Source organism: Amblyomma maculatum, chromosome 8 (genome assembly GCF_055883805.1).
Source record: "Amblyomma maculatum isolate TAMU_Amacu chromosome 8, ASM5588380v1, whole genome shotgun sequence".
Classification (NCBI taxonomy): domain Eukaryota; kingdom Metazoa; phylum Arthropoda; class Arachnida; order Ixodida; family Ixodidae; genus Amblyomma; species Amblyomma maculatum.
The window spans coordinates 91446407-91461668 of NC_139351.1; positions in this window are offsets into that span (position 1 = coordinate 91446407).

Below are 15262 nucleotides of genomic sequence, written 5' to 3' on the forward strand. Positions count from 1 at the left end.
CAATGTTGTGCAGACCAAGTAGGGACTACGATAATCCTACACAAGCTGGACCCATGAGGACTAGACAGTGATCGTTTAAACAAGGCCTCCTTCTTGTTTTGCCTTTTTGTTTCTTTGACTTCGCCATTTTTGTCGTACCTGTATTAAAAAAAAGCTTTCTCCGTGAAGTTCACTGTGGCTCCTTAGCAATCGCAGATTCGAACTGGAAGTCTCACGATACCTGTCTTTGCTCAAACCCGAAGAGTTTCGTGAGAAGGTGTGATATTTTGGTTGGCGCTTCAGTTTGCCGAACTTCTACGTATCATCAGGTGACACCTTAAGATGGTAAAGATTTGAAGGAAGGAAACGACACGCACGCTCTCGGAGTTGGAACGGGGGAGATATAATTTATTCACCTCAAGCAGTATAGTCCTATTTATGATGCTAGCATGTGTGGCCCATCCCACTCATGGGTATGTGCGATTATCCAAGGGCACAACACAAGACAACGCCGAGCGTTTGCTAGCCTTGACTGTACAGTGGTATTATTTACGTCCCCGCCATCTTTATTCTATTTAAGGATAAGGATCTAATGTGGAATGTATTTTGGGACCCTTCTAAAGTAAGCATTAAAAAACATCGCTTTTGCTACTGAAAATCTGTTTTACTTTTAACTAGTGTTAGGAGGTCTGGCATGAAACCACGCACAAGGCGAGTTCTATTTCATAGAAGAGTAGGAAAATTATTTGCAATTGCATCGAAGAACAACAAGAAGAACGTTTTACTTTAATGACCCAAGTCCGCGACTGTATATCGACGTTTGGCATGCAAAGCACGTGCGTGCTCTGGCGACACCCTAATTAGCATACCGTCTATATTTTCGTTTCTTGATATTTCTGGCCACAGAAGCACAGTCTCATAATTCGTTTTTTCACCTCTTTCACCAAGCAATGTATAATAAAGACGTCAACATTACTAAGCCTACACCAAAGTTTTGCCGATATTTTACGTCGCAAGTTCAGTGGTCAAACATTCACAGTGCGCACCTTCTGTAGTGACGCAGAGTACTAGTTGTGAGGGCTGCAGATAAATGTTCTAAAGGTTACAACTATACTGCCGTTTCGAGTGACATGGGTAAGCTGCTAAGTACAACCTCAGTGCACTGCAGAATATCCTCAGTCCTTTCATTATTCTCCTAAATATTCAATTTCAAGTGCGTCGCTGCCTATCGCAAACTGTTTTTCCATTCACAACAGACAGCACCCTCAATGTATGGGAGACACTTCGGCTCCCCATTTAAGGGAATGATGAGAGAGTGCTAATGTTTCCAGCCCTCAGCTGCGTTTGCGGATCATCCTCCGCTACTTGCACTGTGCGATTCACTCAACCAACAATAGCTTCATTTTTGCCTCTATTACCTCAAAGACATTCGTCGCCATACAGTGATGGGCTACCACGGTATGCGCATGAACACACGACATAGGTGTAGAGCTCCGCGTTAACCAAGCCCTATGATTGTAAGTCCTTGGCCTAGAAATACCCATAGTCTCATCAGAGATCCAGTGGCTACTGAGACTTCGGTGTCCACCTCGCCCTCCCACTCACATCAACAGCGTCAAGCTTCCAAACAGCTCGCGTTCCCTGTCCAGAAATCGATGGTTGAGGTAAGAAGCCGCCGCCATGGTGCACCCCTCAAGATCTGTCACGCGCCCAGGAACATCCGACACTGGCTCATCATCTTTGGAAGCCCAAGATTACAATATTGGTCGTAGCTAGCCTGCTTGTCTAGTCATATTCGTGGCTTTGGCTTTGCGTTCAGCGGACAAGCAAATGAATTCCTGAACTTGCCCCTTCTGGAACGCGCTGTGGCTCTGCAGCTCATCGCCAACTTCAGCATCAACGCCTTCAGGGAGTCTGTCGCTACTGCACCATTTGACGACTTCCTGCTTTGCTGTCATGGTGAAGCGGTTCCTCACAAACGATGTATAAGCTATACCCAACTGATGCATGTCCAGTTTGCAAGAATGACGCCAACACCAAGGCGTCCTCGAAGGGAACTAAACAATGAGCGGGTGCGAATTGCACGCGTGTGTTCGAATGTGCGATTGTCTTAAGTTCGTCCTCGTCTGCAATTTGTTTTAGGGTATCTCAGTTTGCTTTGCTACTTGTAGAACACCAAAAATTGGTTTGACGCTCCTGGTGATCAACAAAGAGGAAATATGAGAACTGACAGCCTTGTCGACGTGAAGGGAACTGCCGGTCACCGTGGATGAGTGCGTCACCGTTCTATATCACTTTCTTTTTCCCGCCAGTTATCCTGGTGGATAACGAAGCTGAATTTCGCCAATAGTTGGCTTCAAATATCGAGCATCGTTTCTAAAAAAAAAAAAAAAAAAAAAGCACACGAAGTCTAATACACCGCAGCTTATTTGCGTCATTTAGGTCGCGGTGCTACCGCACTCCGACAGTTGTCCCTTCATAAGCTGTTTTGAAGTCCTTCATGACAGACTGCACAGCGCTGCAAGAACCATAATTACATGGCTCGTCACAAAGGATAGGATAGAAACCACAGCAGTGGGTTCATTGTGGCCATACCGAATCTGCCACTGAAATGGTCGCACGATGAACGGCATCAAGAGTGAATTTAAGACACGCTGCTTGTGGCTTTTCCTTTTTATTCCCGAGGTACAGGTCTCAGCTCAGACGGAGTCGGGTATATTTACGTCAAGGAAAAAAAGGCATGTTTTAAGTAACAAGAGGTGTCAAGTAAACCCAAGATATAATTAAACTAGCGTTCATCGCTATGTCGAAACCCTTGTCAAAGTTGTGGCGGTATCAGGTTAAATTGCGTGTTGTTCCTGTTTTTTTTTTTGTCACTTCTGGAAGTAGACAGGCTTTTATCAGTACACTAAAATGTTTATTTTATTTTGCATATTTTATGGCTGATCATGTAACTCCGACACACCCGTAAGACAACGCGACATATGAGCAGCTTAAGGCGGATCATGTCGCACACAAAATTGAATGGGCACACTGGGTACGGTTGTGTGCTTTTACACTAAAAGCGTCTGTGAGCAGCAGTGACCTCCTGTCTCTTGCTAGCTTAAGAAAAAAAAATTACCACCCGCGGTTTCTCACTGGCTAGGGTGGTCGGCTTCTGACGAAAGTACACGGCCGTGAACACGACCGTGGCGGCTGAGCTTCCATGGTGTCCAGACGTGAAAATTGCCCATGCGGAGTGCGAATTTGGCTCTCAATTTTGAAACCCAAGCGGTATAAATTATTCCGCGAACTTTCAGCACAATAATTCAGATTAGAAAGAAAACAATACGCAGGACCACACAAAGATCTCAGAAGACAGGAGGCAGTGACCTGAAGGAACATACAGGCTAGAACATTCCCCAACCTAGCAAAGTACCACAAAATCTGACCCGAAATTTTAAAAAATGACACATGCACTGCATATGGTGAAGTCTCGTACATCCTTCACATGATATAGAACTGCAAAGAGCAATTAGAGAGATATAAAGCTCGAGCACTCAGCCAAGCGGAGTGGGAGGTAGAACTGGCCCGCACGGGTTTCTCTGAGCAGCGCGGCCTGCTCACCAGGGCCCGGGAGGCAGCCCAAGACAATGGTATCCTGGACTGAGGAAACCACCCAGCATTCCGGTAAGCAATTAAAGTTTACTCTCTCTCTCTCTCTATTTATCTTTCTCTTCTTGTACGTCCATCTTCCTCCTCCTATCAATGGGCGGCTTGAGTGTCCACCGATTAGGGAGATATTTACTGTGCATTCCCCATGCCTAGAAAACTAATTTTCTCAGACATCTTTGATATTTTTTGGGCAATCTATTCAATACATGACTTAAATCTTTGGCTATGAGTGACTAGAAATGCCAACGCTTGTGCAAGACGGAAGACAGCTGTGATGCCATCGCGTGACACAATTAGAAGAAGAGAAGAAGCTGCTTAGATCAGGGCTGCTGCATTCTGCCGTCGCTGAAGAGGGCCTCCAGTCTAAAGACGGCATCAGTCCTGAAGCAGCAGGGGCCAACCTCGAGGCACGGTTCACAGCTTCACAGGGCTCAGAAGCCATTGCCATCACACAAGAACAGGACAGCAGAAAGAAGCAAAGACCAGCAGCAGCGATGTTTCACAGTACGTCATCCGGCACAGAACTGCTGCTCCGCAATCACCAAGCCCTTTCTCCTGTCTCCGATCACCATCCAATCAAGTCGCAAATCAAGTCGACTGTTGTGGACGCCCCTTTACTCCAGGTCCCGGCGACCGCCTCTATCACGCTTGGTTCCTACTTGTGCACAAGCCAGGGGCCGCTCCAGGTGGACATTGGACACCAGCACCTGGCCGTGTACAGTCTTACCCCACCAGCGTCCTCTTCAACGACAGTATTGAAGCTGTGTACATGGCGTGCTCTTGACTCTCCGTTTACTTTAAACAATTTGACTTGTCCCCTAAGATGGCTGGATATGGCTGGAATATTAAGACTCACTGGCACGGACTCTGATACAACTCATTGAGCAGGAAGAAATCGTGGCACACACTGATGTATATTTTAATGCGTAAGTGTCGTGCAGTGCTATGTTATGAAGTAAATGTTGCTCTCCAGTCGAAGCCATCTACCTGTCTGTGGCTCGGTTTATTTTTTTTCTGATATCCTCGCGATCCCTGACAGCCTCACGATGCCACTACATCGTCTCGCATTTAGAGGAAAACTGAATCGGCGAAATGTCTAAACCCCGCCGGGGTGGTGCAGTGGTAAGACGCCCGACTACTGTGCCGGAGTTCCCGGGTTCGAACCCGACCGCGGCGGCTGCGTTTCGATGGAGGCGAAACGAAGAGGCGTCCGTGTGCTGTGCGATGTCAGCGCACGTTAAAGATCCCCAGGTGGTCGAAATTACTCCGTAGCCCTCCACTACGGCTCCTCTTTCTCTCTCTCCACTTTCATTCCCACCTTCCTCCCTTCCCTTACGGCGCGGTTCGGGTGTCCACAGAGCAAGTGTGACAGTTACTGCGCCTTTCCCTTCCTGTGAACCAATTCATTCAATTCAATGTCTAAAGTGCCCTAGTGTTTTATAATAATAATAATAATAATAATTGGTTCACAGGAAGGGAAAGGCGCAGTAACTGTCACACTTGCTCTGTGGACACCCGAACCGCGCCATAAGGGAAGGGAGGAAGGTGGGAATGAAAGTGGAAAGAGAGAAAGAGGAGTCGTAGTGGAGGGCTACGGAGTAATTTCGACCACCTGGGGATCTTTAACGTGCGCTGACATCGCACAGCACACGGACGCCACTTCGTTTCGCCTCCATCGAAACGCAGCCGCCGAGGTCGGGTTCGAACCCGGGAACTCCGGCACAGTAGTCGGGCGTCTTACCACTGCACCACCCCGGCGGGGCAATTGTGTTTTATGGTCATATCGCAGATATTAGCCCTGACTGTGGTAGCTCAGTCTAAGAGGTGTTGAAAAGGAGCTTGTATCCGTAAGCCGCATGTTGGTTCATTCCAGAAACTGATTTATTAAAACTGATTTATTTATAGGAAGGGAAAGACGCAGTATCTGTCACGTAAGGGTAGAGAGGAAGGTGGGAGTTAAAGTGGAAAGAGAGAAAGAGGAGCCGTAGTGGAGGGCTGCGGAGTAATTTCGATCACCTGGGGATCTTTAACGTGTGCTGACATCGCACAGCACACGGGCGCCTCTTCGTTTCGCCTCAATCGAAATGCAGCCAACTATTTATTCGACACATATATTGTCAGCTATAAAAGCGCGGGCACTGCATCAGGAAAGCTTAGTTGGTAATCGACGCACTTTTCTGTCGAGTGTCCGAACGTCTAAATTTCTGTACACACTGAAGCTAGTTCTGTCTAATAGGAGAAAATCGAAGCACCGCGACCTAAAGGCCCAAATAAGCTGCGCTGTATTATATTTTGTGTGCTGTTTTCATACGATGTGCGGTATTCATGAAATAGCCCCGTTTAAAAGGTATCACATGGCGAAATTTGGCTAGGTGATCCACAGAAATAAATTGGTGAGAAAAATAAAAGTGATATAGAATGTTGGCACAATTATGCACGGTGACGGCAGTTCAGTTTTAGTTTATCAATTGCACCCACTCGTTCATCAGTGCCCTTCGAGGACGCATTTATGTCTCGTGATTCTTGTAAACCGGACATGCTTGAGTTGGGTACAGCTTATACGTCGTTTCTTAAACCGCTTCGCCATGACAACAAAGTAGGAAGCCGCCGGACGGTACAGTAGCGATGGTCTCCCCGATGGTTTCAACGCTAAAGTTGGCGATGGCCTGCAGAGCCACAGCATGTTCCAACAGGGGCAAGTCCAGGAATTCCTCTGCTTGTCCGCCGAACACGAAGCCAAAGCCACGAATATGGCGAGACAAGCAGGCTGGCCGCAACCATCTTTGTGGCCGGCGTCGGATGTTCCCGAGCGCGTGACAGCAGATGGCGTGGGATGCCCCATAACCTCTTCTCTCAAACGTTGCCTCCGTTTAATGGTACGTGAGCTGTTGGGAGGCTTGGACGACGATAAAGTTCAGGCTGCACTCCAAGCGACCCGTTCAACCATGAAGCAAGGCTCAGATGACCATGCTTTTCAGGAATGGTTGCAAATGACGTACAGCTACTGAGTCAACCTTTTCTTCTCCGGCGTATGCCACGCGCACTCCATTTCATGCACCACGTTTTTTTTTTTTTTTCCTTTCGCAAGTATTGTATCGCCTGCTGTGGCTGCCACTCAAGTAGCTGCTATGAGTAGGAGGGTGTGACGGGCGCCGAAGTCACCGAAACTACTTTATCTGGATCATGAGTGAGAATATGGGTACCCCTAGGCCACGGACTCACGATCGTAGAGCTTAGATGAAGTGAAGCTTTACATCTATGCCGTGTGTTCTTGAGCATACCGTGGTAGCCCATCATTTCGCAGTGACGTGTGTCTTTTTGCATATCCAAATAACATGCTCCTTTTACATTTGAGTATTGTTTTATTGGGACATGCAAATCAAGTATTACAATGTAAGAACAAATACCACGAAAGCTCCCCCTTTGAGTTCCCCGTTAGATATATTAGGCATGAATGAAGCGATTTGTGCTTGAGAGAGTCGCAAAGTGCAAGTCGTGCAGGAAGATCTATAAAAGGAGCTGCAGGCGGGAGACTAACACCGTCGCATCATTCCCTTAAAGGCCTAGCCAAAGTGTCCCCATACATTAGGAGCGCTAGCTCTATGGGAAGGGAAACCAGTTTGCAATACTCAGCGAAGCCCTTGAAGTTTAGGAAAATAATAGCAGGACTGTAAACATTCGGCAGTGCACTGAGGTTGTACATAAGAGCTTACATGTGTCGATCAAAGTGGAAGTATGTTTGTAATCTTTAGAACACTTTTCTGCTGCGTTCGCAACTGTTACTCTACCTCACTTTAGAAGGTGTACATTGCGACTGTTGGAACGCTGAGCTTACGCCGTAAATGATCGGCAAGAATTTGGTGTAGGCTTAGCAATGTTGACGTCTTTCATATACCCTTTTTGCTGATGGTTGGTTGGTTGGTTCACAGGAAGGGAAATGCGCAGTATCTGTCACACTTGTGTCTGTGGACACCTGAACCGCGCCGTAAGAGAAGGGAGGAAGGTGGGAATTAAAGTGGAAAGAGAGAAAGAGGAGTCGTAGTGGAGGGTTACGGAGTAATTTCGTCCACCTGGGGATCTTTAGCGTGCGCTGACATCGCACAGCACACGGACGCCTCTTCGTTTCGCCTCCATCGAAACGCAGCCGCCGCAGTCGGGTTTGAACCTGGGTATTCCGAACAGTAGTCGGGCGTCTAACCACTGTACCACCCCGGTGGGGCCCCTTTGCTGAAAGAACGAATTATGAGACTGTGCTTCTGTGGTCAGAAATATCAACAAACCAAGCAAATAGAAGTATGCTAAACAAGGTTTCGCCAGAGCATGAATGGGCTTTGTACGCCAAAAGTCACGTACTTCGGTGATTAAGGGAAAACGTTCCTATTGTTCTTCAATGTATTTGCAAATCATTCTATGAAAGCTTGTACTCTTCTAACGAATAGAACACGCTTTGGGCGTGGTTTCGAGCTAGGCCTCCTACCTCTACAAAAAGCAAAACAGACCTTCAACAGAAGTTTTCAATCTTCATTTAAGAAGATTCCCAAAATACATTTCACATTCAATCCTTATCCTCAATCATCAAAAAGATGGCAGGGAAGTAAATATCACTAGACAGCCAAGGCGAGCAAACGCTCGGTGTTGTCTTGCGTTGTGTCCCTATATAATGACAAATACCCATGAGAGGGATTGGCCACACATGCAGGCATCATAAATAGAATTATACCGCGTAAGGTCGTTAAGTTATATCTGTCCCGTTCCAGCTCCGAGAGCGTGCGTGTCCTTTCCTTCCTTTAAATCTTCGTCGACTTCAGTTACCATCTCATGACACCATGACACAAAGTTGCCTGGTGAAATGCCTGACAAGTCCGGCAAACTGAAGCGCGAACCAAAAAAATCACACCTCACAAAAGTCTTCAGGTTTGAGCAAAGAGCTGAATTGTGAGACGTTCTAAGTTCTAATCTGCGAGTCCTAAGCGTCATAATGAACTTCACGGAGGAAACCATTTATTTTAATACATGCATGACAAAAAGGACGGAGTCAAAAGAAACTTATGTGGGCAAACAACAAGCAGTGTTTATACGATCACACTCATGTGTTCATGAATCCAGCTTATGGAGGGATCTTGTGTTCACCACTTGGTTAGTGCACCCTTTAAGTGAAGTCCAGAAAAGACAAGCTCATGACTGGGGCCGCTGGCCGTTGCTACCGTCACGTAACCGGCGGCGGCATAGAAGCTAATGCTTGCTAGGACCTGCAGTGGGGCCATGGCCGGTTCCGGCAGGCGCGAGTCCTGGAAGTGCTGTCGTGATGCCCCGGAGACGAAGGCCAGAGCGACGAGCATGACGATGACGACAAGCAGACTGAAGGCAACTATCACAGTGACCTTAGATTCGTGAAGGTGGCATCCTGGCGCCCTGTTGTTCCGGCCCCTCAACAGTAGCCCAGTGAGCGCCGTCTTCCGCTGCAACATGGCCCCGGGCGCTGATGCTGATTCTCGTATCTTTCCCACAGGCGCCTGAAGCTGGGTAGCTGGGCCGTCACGGTGATTCGGGCCGCCTATCAACGAACCAGCGACCCGCTCAACCCAGACTCACTGCTTTGAAGTCCAGGTCGCAGGTGGCTCTTAGGGGCGGAGGCCAAGTACCTGCGGCGGCTACAGCAGCAGCTTCTTCTTCTGTGGCGCAAGTCTCGCGGATTCTGCCTCACGTGCTACTGCACTTGTTTTCTGCTTTTGGCAGATGATGGCTCAAGTATGTTGGTTATTTTTGCTGCTTCTATTGTTTTGCTTTTCTATTTAGCATATTTTATGACTTTGTCATGGTTGAAGTTTAGTTTACTTAATGGAGTTTAACGTCCCAAAGCGACTCAGGCTATGAGAGACGCCGTAGTGCAGGGCTCCAAAAATTGCGACCACCTAGGGTTCTTTAACGTGCACTGACATCCCACAGCACACGGGCGCCTTAATTTGCGCCTTAATCGAAAAACTGGGATTCGAAAAGACCGGGATTCAATCCCGCATTCTTGGGCACAGTATGCGAGCAGCCTACCCACTGTTCAATTTCGGTGGGGCTGTCATAGATGAAGTAATTGTAGAAGTAATAATGTGTAGGGGCAGTACGCACAAAAGGTAAAATCAATACCTGCCTTCTTGGGCAGAAACTTGGGCTGATTCTGCGCGTGGCAGCAAGTCATAAGTAGCAGGACTGAAAACAACACACATAAACATACACGCACGCACACCTGTTTGTGTGTGTGTGTGTGTGTGTGTGTGTGTGTGTGTGCGCGCGCGTGCGTGCGTGTTTGTGTGCGTGTGTGTGTGTGTGTGTGTGTGTGTGTGTGTGTGTGTGTGTGTGTGTGTGTGTGTGTGTGTGTGTGTGTGTGTGTGTGTGTGTGTGTGTGTGTGTGTGTGTGTGTGTGTGTGTGTGTGTGTGTGTGTGTGTGTGTGTGTGTGTGTGTGTGTGTGTGTGTGTGTGTGTGTGTGTGTGTGTGTGTGTGTGTGTGTGTGTGTGTGTGTGTGTGTGTGTGTGTGTGTGTGTGTGTGTGTGTGTGTGTTTGTGTGTGTGTGTGAAAGAGCATCTATTCGGAACTGGGAATTCATTATGGCTCCAGTTTTCAATTTGGGAAAACTTCGTAAATGAAAAAGTGGCGGCAGGAGAAACAGCCATCGCCCGTGCCCTATCCACCGACATTATAAACGACTGCAAACGCTCCATCCGTTAGTACACCCTTAGCCGAACGTCTGCCTTATCGCAGCGCATTCTAACATGCATCCAAACTTTCCTTTTTTGATAGTCCCATATAGTGCCCTGTGCATGTCCTGTCACCTGGAAATACCCCCGTCTATAACACTGGCAGCGAATTAGTCTAGCGGATAGGAGGGCATGGAGTGTGTGTGCTAAGGATACGCTCACTTACTACCGATAAGTCAAGCCCACCAACTAGACCGCCGCAGGTACCCGGCGAGATACACGCAGTCCAAGACTCAGCAGCATGCCTGCAGCAACCTGCAGCAACCTCCAAGGCAACGCATACCCAAAGCGCCTCACTCTGTATGCCCCACCTACCCTGACCGCTACATCACACAACGTAGGTAAGCTATGTGGTGTTACGTTTCTTCACCGACAAGTGGGACAGCTGACGCGGCCACCACATAGCAACAGGCAGAACCGCGAGCGGATCGGCCATTTCGACGCCGTTCATCGGCCGCGCAACGCTTCCTCCCGCGGGCAAGTCTCGACGTGATCCTGCCACGCGCCAAATGTGTGTGCGTGCGTGTGTGTGCAAACGCCGGCCAAGCCCGGAGCTCGGGGGAGAGTGCGCCGCCCTCGCCCGTCTGCAGGAGTTGGAGGAGATGCGGTCTGACCACCTGCGATTGCGTCATCCCATCTTGCCCAGACTTGTCGGGCTCTCCATTTCCTGTGAGGGCTTTCCCTTTCCCTGTGAACTGGCAAGCCTATAAAAAGCAGCGGCCGACTCCGCTGAGACAGAGACTACTTTGACGCGCCGTTGGCACGACGCTAGACACCAGCTGTGTGTGAGTGTCTGTATTCTCTCCGGGTCAGCTTCTCTGCCCGTATCTTCACGTTGTTGTAGTAAAGGTTGTTTCGTTAGAAGACGCCTCGTCTTTGCTGGGACCGTTGATGCCGTCCGCCGTCCACGGAGCCTCCAGGCCAACGCTACCGAGGGGCCGCGCGCCGCATGTAACTGGTGTCAGCGGTGGGCTGAGCACGCGAGCCACGAACGTAGTAACTGGCGGCAGCGGTGCACGCGCTACCCAGGTGCACGCAACCCAAACCTAATAGTGGCGAATCATTAACCCTAATTCATATTGTGTTCCAGAGCCTCTTTGGACTAGAACCCCATGCCACTTCTGCCGCTTCAATGGTAGTGGCTAGAATGGGGCGCATCACAACGTCCCGCTATTCATGAACATTTTAACTTTAGGCTGAAGTTGACAGTTAGCGGATGCCTTTGTCGTATGTTCCTTCTGCGACCCTCTTGTTACTCTTTTATTCGTAGTGGACCTGTTTCTAGGTTTTACCAACATGTTGCTAATAGGTATTTTAGGAAACGTAGCGCAAAGAAGACAAGGACAAAGTGAGGGATACACACACGCTCGTGTGTGTATCCCTCACTTTGTCCTTGTCTTCTTTGCGCTACGTTTCCTAAAATGGAAATGCACCAACTCGCCCAATTCAGCATTCTTGCTTATAGGTACTCGGCTCTTTTTGAACACCTCTGGGACGGAGCTGCCGCCGTCAAGACTCATACCTGCAATACGACGTAAAACAGTAAGATACTTTAGACATTTTCACGGACAGCAGTTTTTCTTAGAATGCGAAACAATGTAGTAGCATATATAATCAACCGACGAGCTTTCTGGGCTCAGACGGATATCAGAAAAAAAAAGAGACCGATCCAGAGGCACGTAGATGGCTTTGATTGGAGAGCAACATTTGCTTTATGAACACAACACGGCATCTACACATAAACACGATAATGGATATCAGTGTACGCTACGATTCTTTCCTGCTCATGAAGTTGGAAGTAGCGTGCCTGCCAGTTAGTGGTATTCCTCTAGCTGTATGCAGCCATCTTAAAGAGCTAGTCAAAATATTTACCGCAGAAGACCCTACTATCTACAGAGCCTCCGAAGCTGTCGTTCAATGCGAAGTTGGTTGCGCACGCCACGCTGAGGCCAAGTGCTGGAGGGATAAGTTCGCCTGGTGTGGCCCTGGCTTTGGTATGTGTTGAGACTAGCGCGATGGAGGCAATCGGCCGAACCTGGAGGAAATGAACGTCCACCACAGTCGCCTTGATCTGCGACTTGAGTGGATGGTGGTCGGGCACAGAAGAAGGAACTGGTGATTGCTCAGCAGTAGCTCTGTATCGGATGATGTGCTGTGGAGCATGCCTGCTGCTGCCCTTCGTTGCTCTCTCTTGACCTCTCCATCTGCAATGGCCCCGGCTTCTGAGACCTGTTAAGCTACGATAACATGCAAATCTGACCGACATTCTGCGGGTAAATGCGCTAATATTAACCTCCTGCAAATATATGCAGAAGTATTGGGAGGCTTCGAAGCAGAGCTGTCGCTCTGTCGTTGAAGCGGAAGTAGTGTAGAATGGGACCTGGAAGCTGCCCCGTCTCGAGAGCTCGTCGCGGTCCCTCTATCCTTCCCACTTTACTTTACTATAGCAAAGCATTTTTCATCAGTCTGTCTTTATATTCAAACTTCTTCGAAGATTGCAGCTGATAAACATCGCCGCTGCTCGCACTCGTTTGCAGAATGTTTGTTTCTGCCAAATCGCGACAGCTCAGTGCTTTGATGCTGTTATCGGGAGAAATCCTGCCCATCGACTGAAAACGAGTGAAGAATCGGATGTCGGAACCCGCTGGGAATACGTGGATAACAAGTTCTCCACCAAGTGAGTCCGATTTCTCGAATCATCAAGGATTTTTGGGGCGAAGCGAGCTAAGCCTAACCCAGACGATAAGTGGTCGAGGCCCCGACGGGGGAGCCGAGGGTGCAGCAGCGCCACCGGCGGCGAAGAAATTCAGCACGGCACGAAGCGCGCGAGAAAATTGAAGTGAGTGCAGCCATGGAGGTGGTTGAAGGTGAAGAAGTGGACCCGCGGGAGTTCACGGTGCCGGGACAGTGGTTCCAGTGCAGAGGGAAGAAGGTTGTCCCGCTTGAAAAGAGCAAGAAGGAAATCGAGGCCGAGCAGTTCAGGCTTAAGCAGGCCGGAAGAAAACTGGCAGCATTTTCTGTAGAAAGACAAGAGGCAAGAATCCCGGAGGGAGCGGACAAGATTATTCTCCGACCCGAAGGAGGGCTAGATAGACTCCTTAAACGTGGAGCCGCATATTTAACAAGAATGATCAGGGCGTCGGCGGGCGTAAATATTGAAGAAACGGAAGAGGAAGACATCGTGTTACCCAACACGAAACAACATTCCATTCTCATCGCTACAACAAGTGGGGAAAGGAAAATGAAATACGCGAGCATAAACCGAATTAAGCTAGGGGAAGAAGAAGAGGTGGCAGTCTTCGCCTACGTGGGCACTCCGGACGGGTGCGGCAAGGGAGTGGTGCACGGGGTGGATAGGATTTTCACCCAAGAGGACATCATGCAAATGCTAAGGCACAAGGCAAACCCGGAGGCTATCGGGGTAAGAAGACTCGGGAAGGATTCCACGACTATATTAATACTCTTCAAGGAGGAGAAAGTACCGAGGACCGTCATCCTTGGGGGAGCCCCGCACAGATGCTACCTGTATAAGAAGAAATATGAAGTATGCAAGGCATGCGGAAGACTAGGCCATAGAATCGACGTATGTCCAAACCCGACAAACATCAAGTGCCGTGGTTGCGGACAGGAAAATCCACCAGAGGACCACACCTGCAAGCTGAAGTGCCAACTCTGCGGGAAAGAGCACATGCTGGGGGACAGCAAATGCAAGCTGATCCATCGTACACCGTACGAAATCAAAAAGAGAATCTGGGAAAAGAAGATGAAAAAAGAAGCGGAATCGGAGGGAGCAACCAACCAAATCGCAAAAACCCAAGAACACCAAAGCCGCCCTAGAGCCAGACAAGAAGGGGAGAAGGAAGGGTACAAGCCCAGGACGAGCTCTTTCCCTAGACTAGGAGAGGAGCAGCGGACAGCCTCCAGGGGACGAAGCTCTTCCAGGCGGAGGAGCCAATCCAGGGGACTGTCAAGCTCGAGAGCCACGACCCCCAGTCGAGACCGAGACGAACCAACAACCGAGAATGGTGAGAGCAAAGGCGTGAGATTCGCAGGCAAGGTTACCCAGGGCCGAAATATTAAGAAGGACAAAAAAGACGAGGAAATAGAAAAATTAACAAGCATTATTAAGAGCATGAATGCAACGATCCTTAGTTTAAAGGAGGAAATACAAAATTTAAAAACAGAGCGCAATACAGTGGCGACTAAATCTCAAACAAAAGCAGGCGGATCTGAAATAGGGGCGCCCAACAAAATCGAAGGCCAACATCTTACAGCTCAAGTCGACAACAAGGGAGCGGAGAATAATATGCTGGTCGAGGATACCTCTCCACCCCCATCTAAACGCAAAGTTAGGGAGGATAACAGCTCAGACCTAACAGTGGATGAAAAGCTAGAGAAAGTAAATGCGAAACTGGACAGAAGTCTTAAGAATTTCGCTAAGGAAAGAGACAGTAAGCTTGAGGACTTAGCCAAGCAGATTCAACATATGCAGATACAGATGCAAAATCACTTTCACCTCATGACGGAGGCGCTCCAGCAATTAAAGGGGGAAACCGCCAACCTAAATGCGAGAGTGACTATACTTGAGGAGAACAAAACAAAGTTGAATAATGGACAGACCGCCCAATAACATCCAAATTTGGCAGTGGAACTGTCGCGGGTATCGACGCAAGCGACCGGTATTGCAGAGCACGCTGTCGATCCGCGAATCAGCCCCCCTTGCTATAGCATTGCAGGAGACCGGCGGCCCGGCCAAATTGCAAGGGTATCGCGCCTTCCACAGTGGGAAAGGGGACAAATCGAGAGTTACAACACTGGTGCAGAGAAACATAGCAACAATCCAACACGAATTAGAAGACAACGTCATAGAACACGTCTTTGT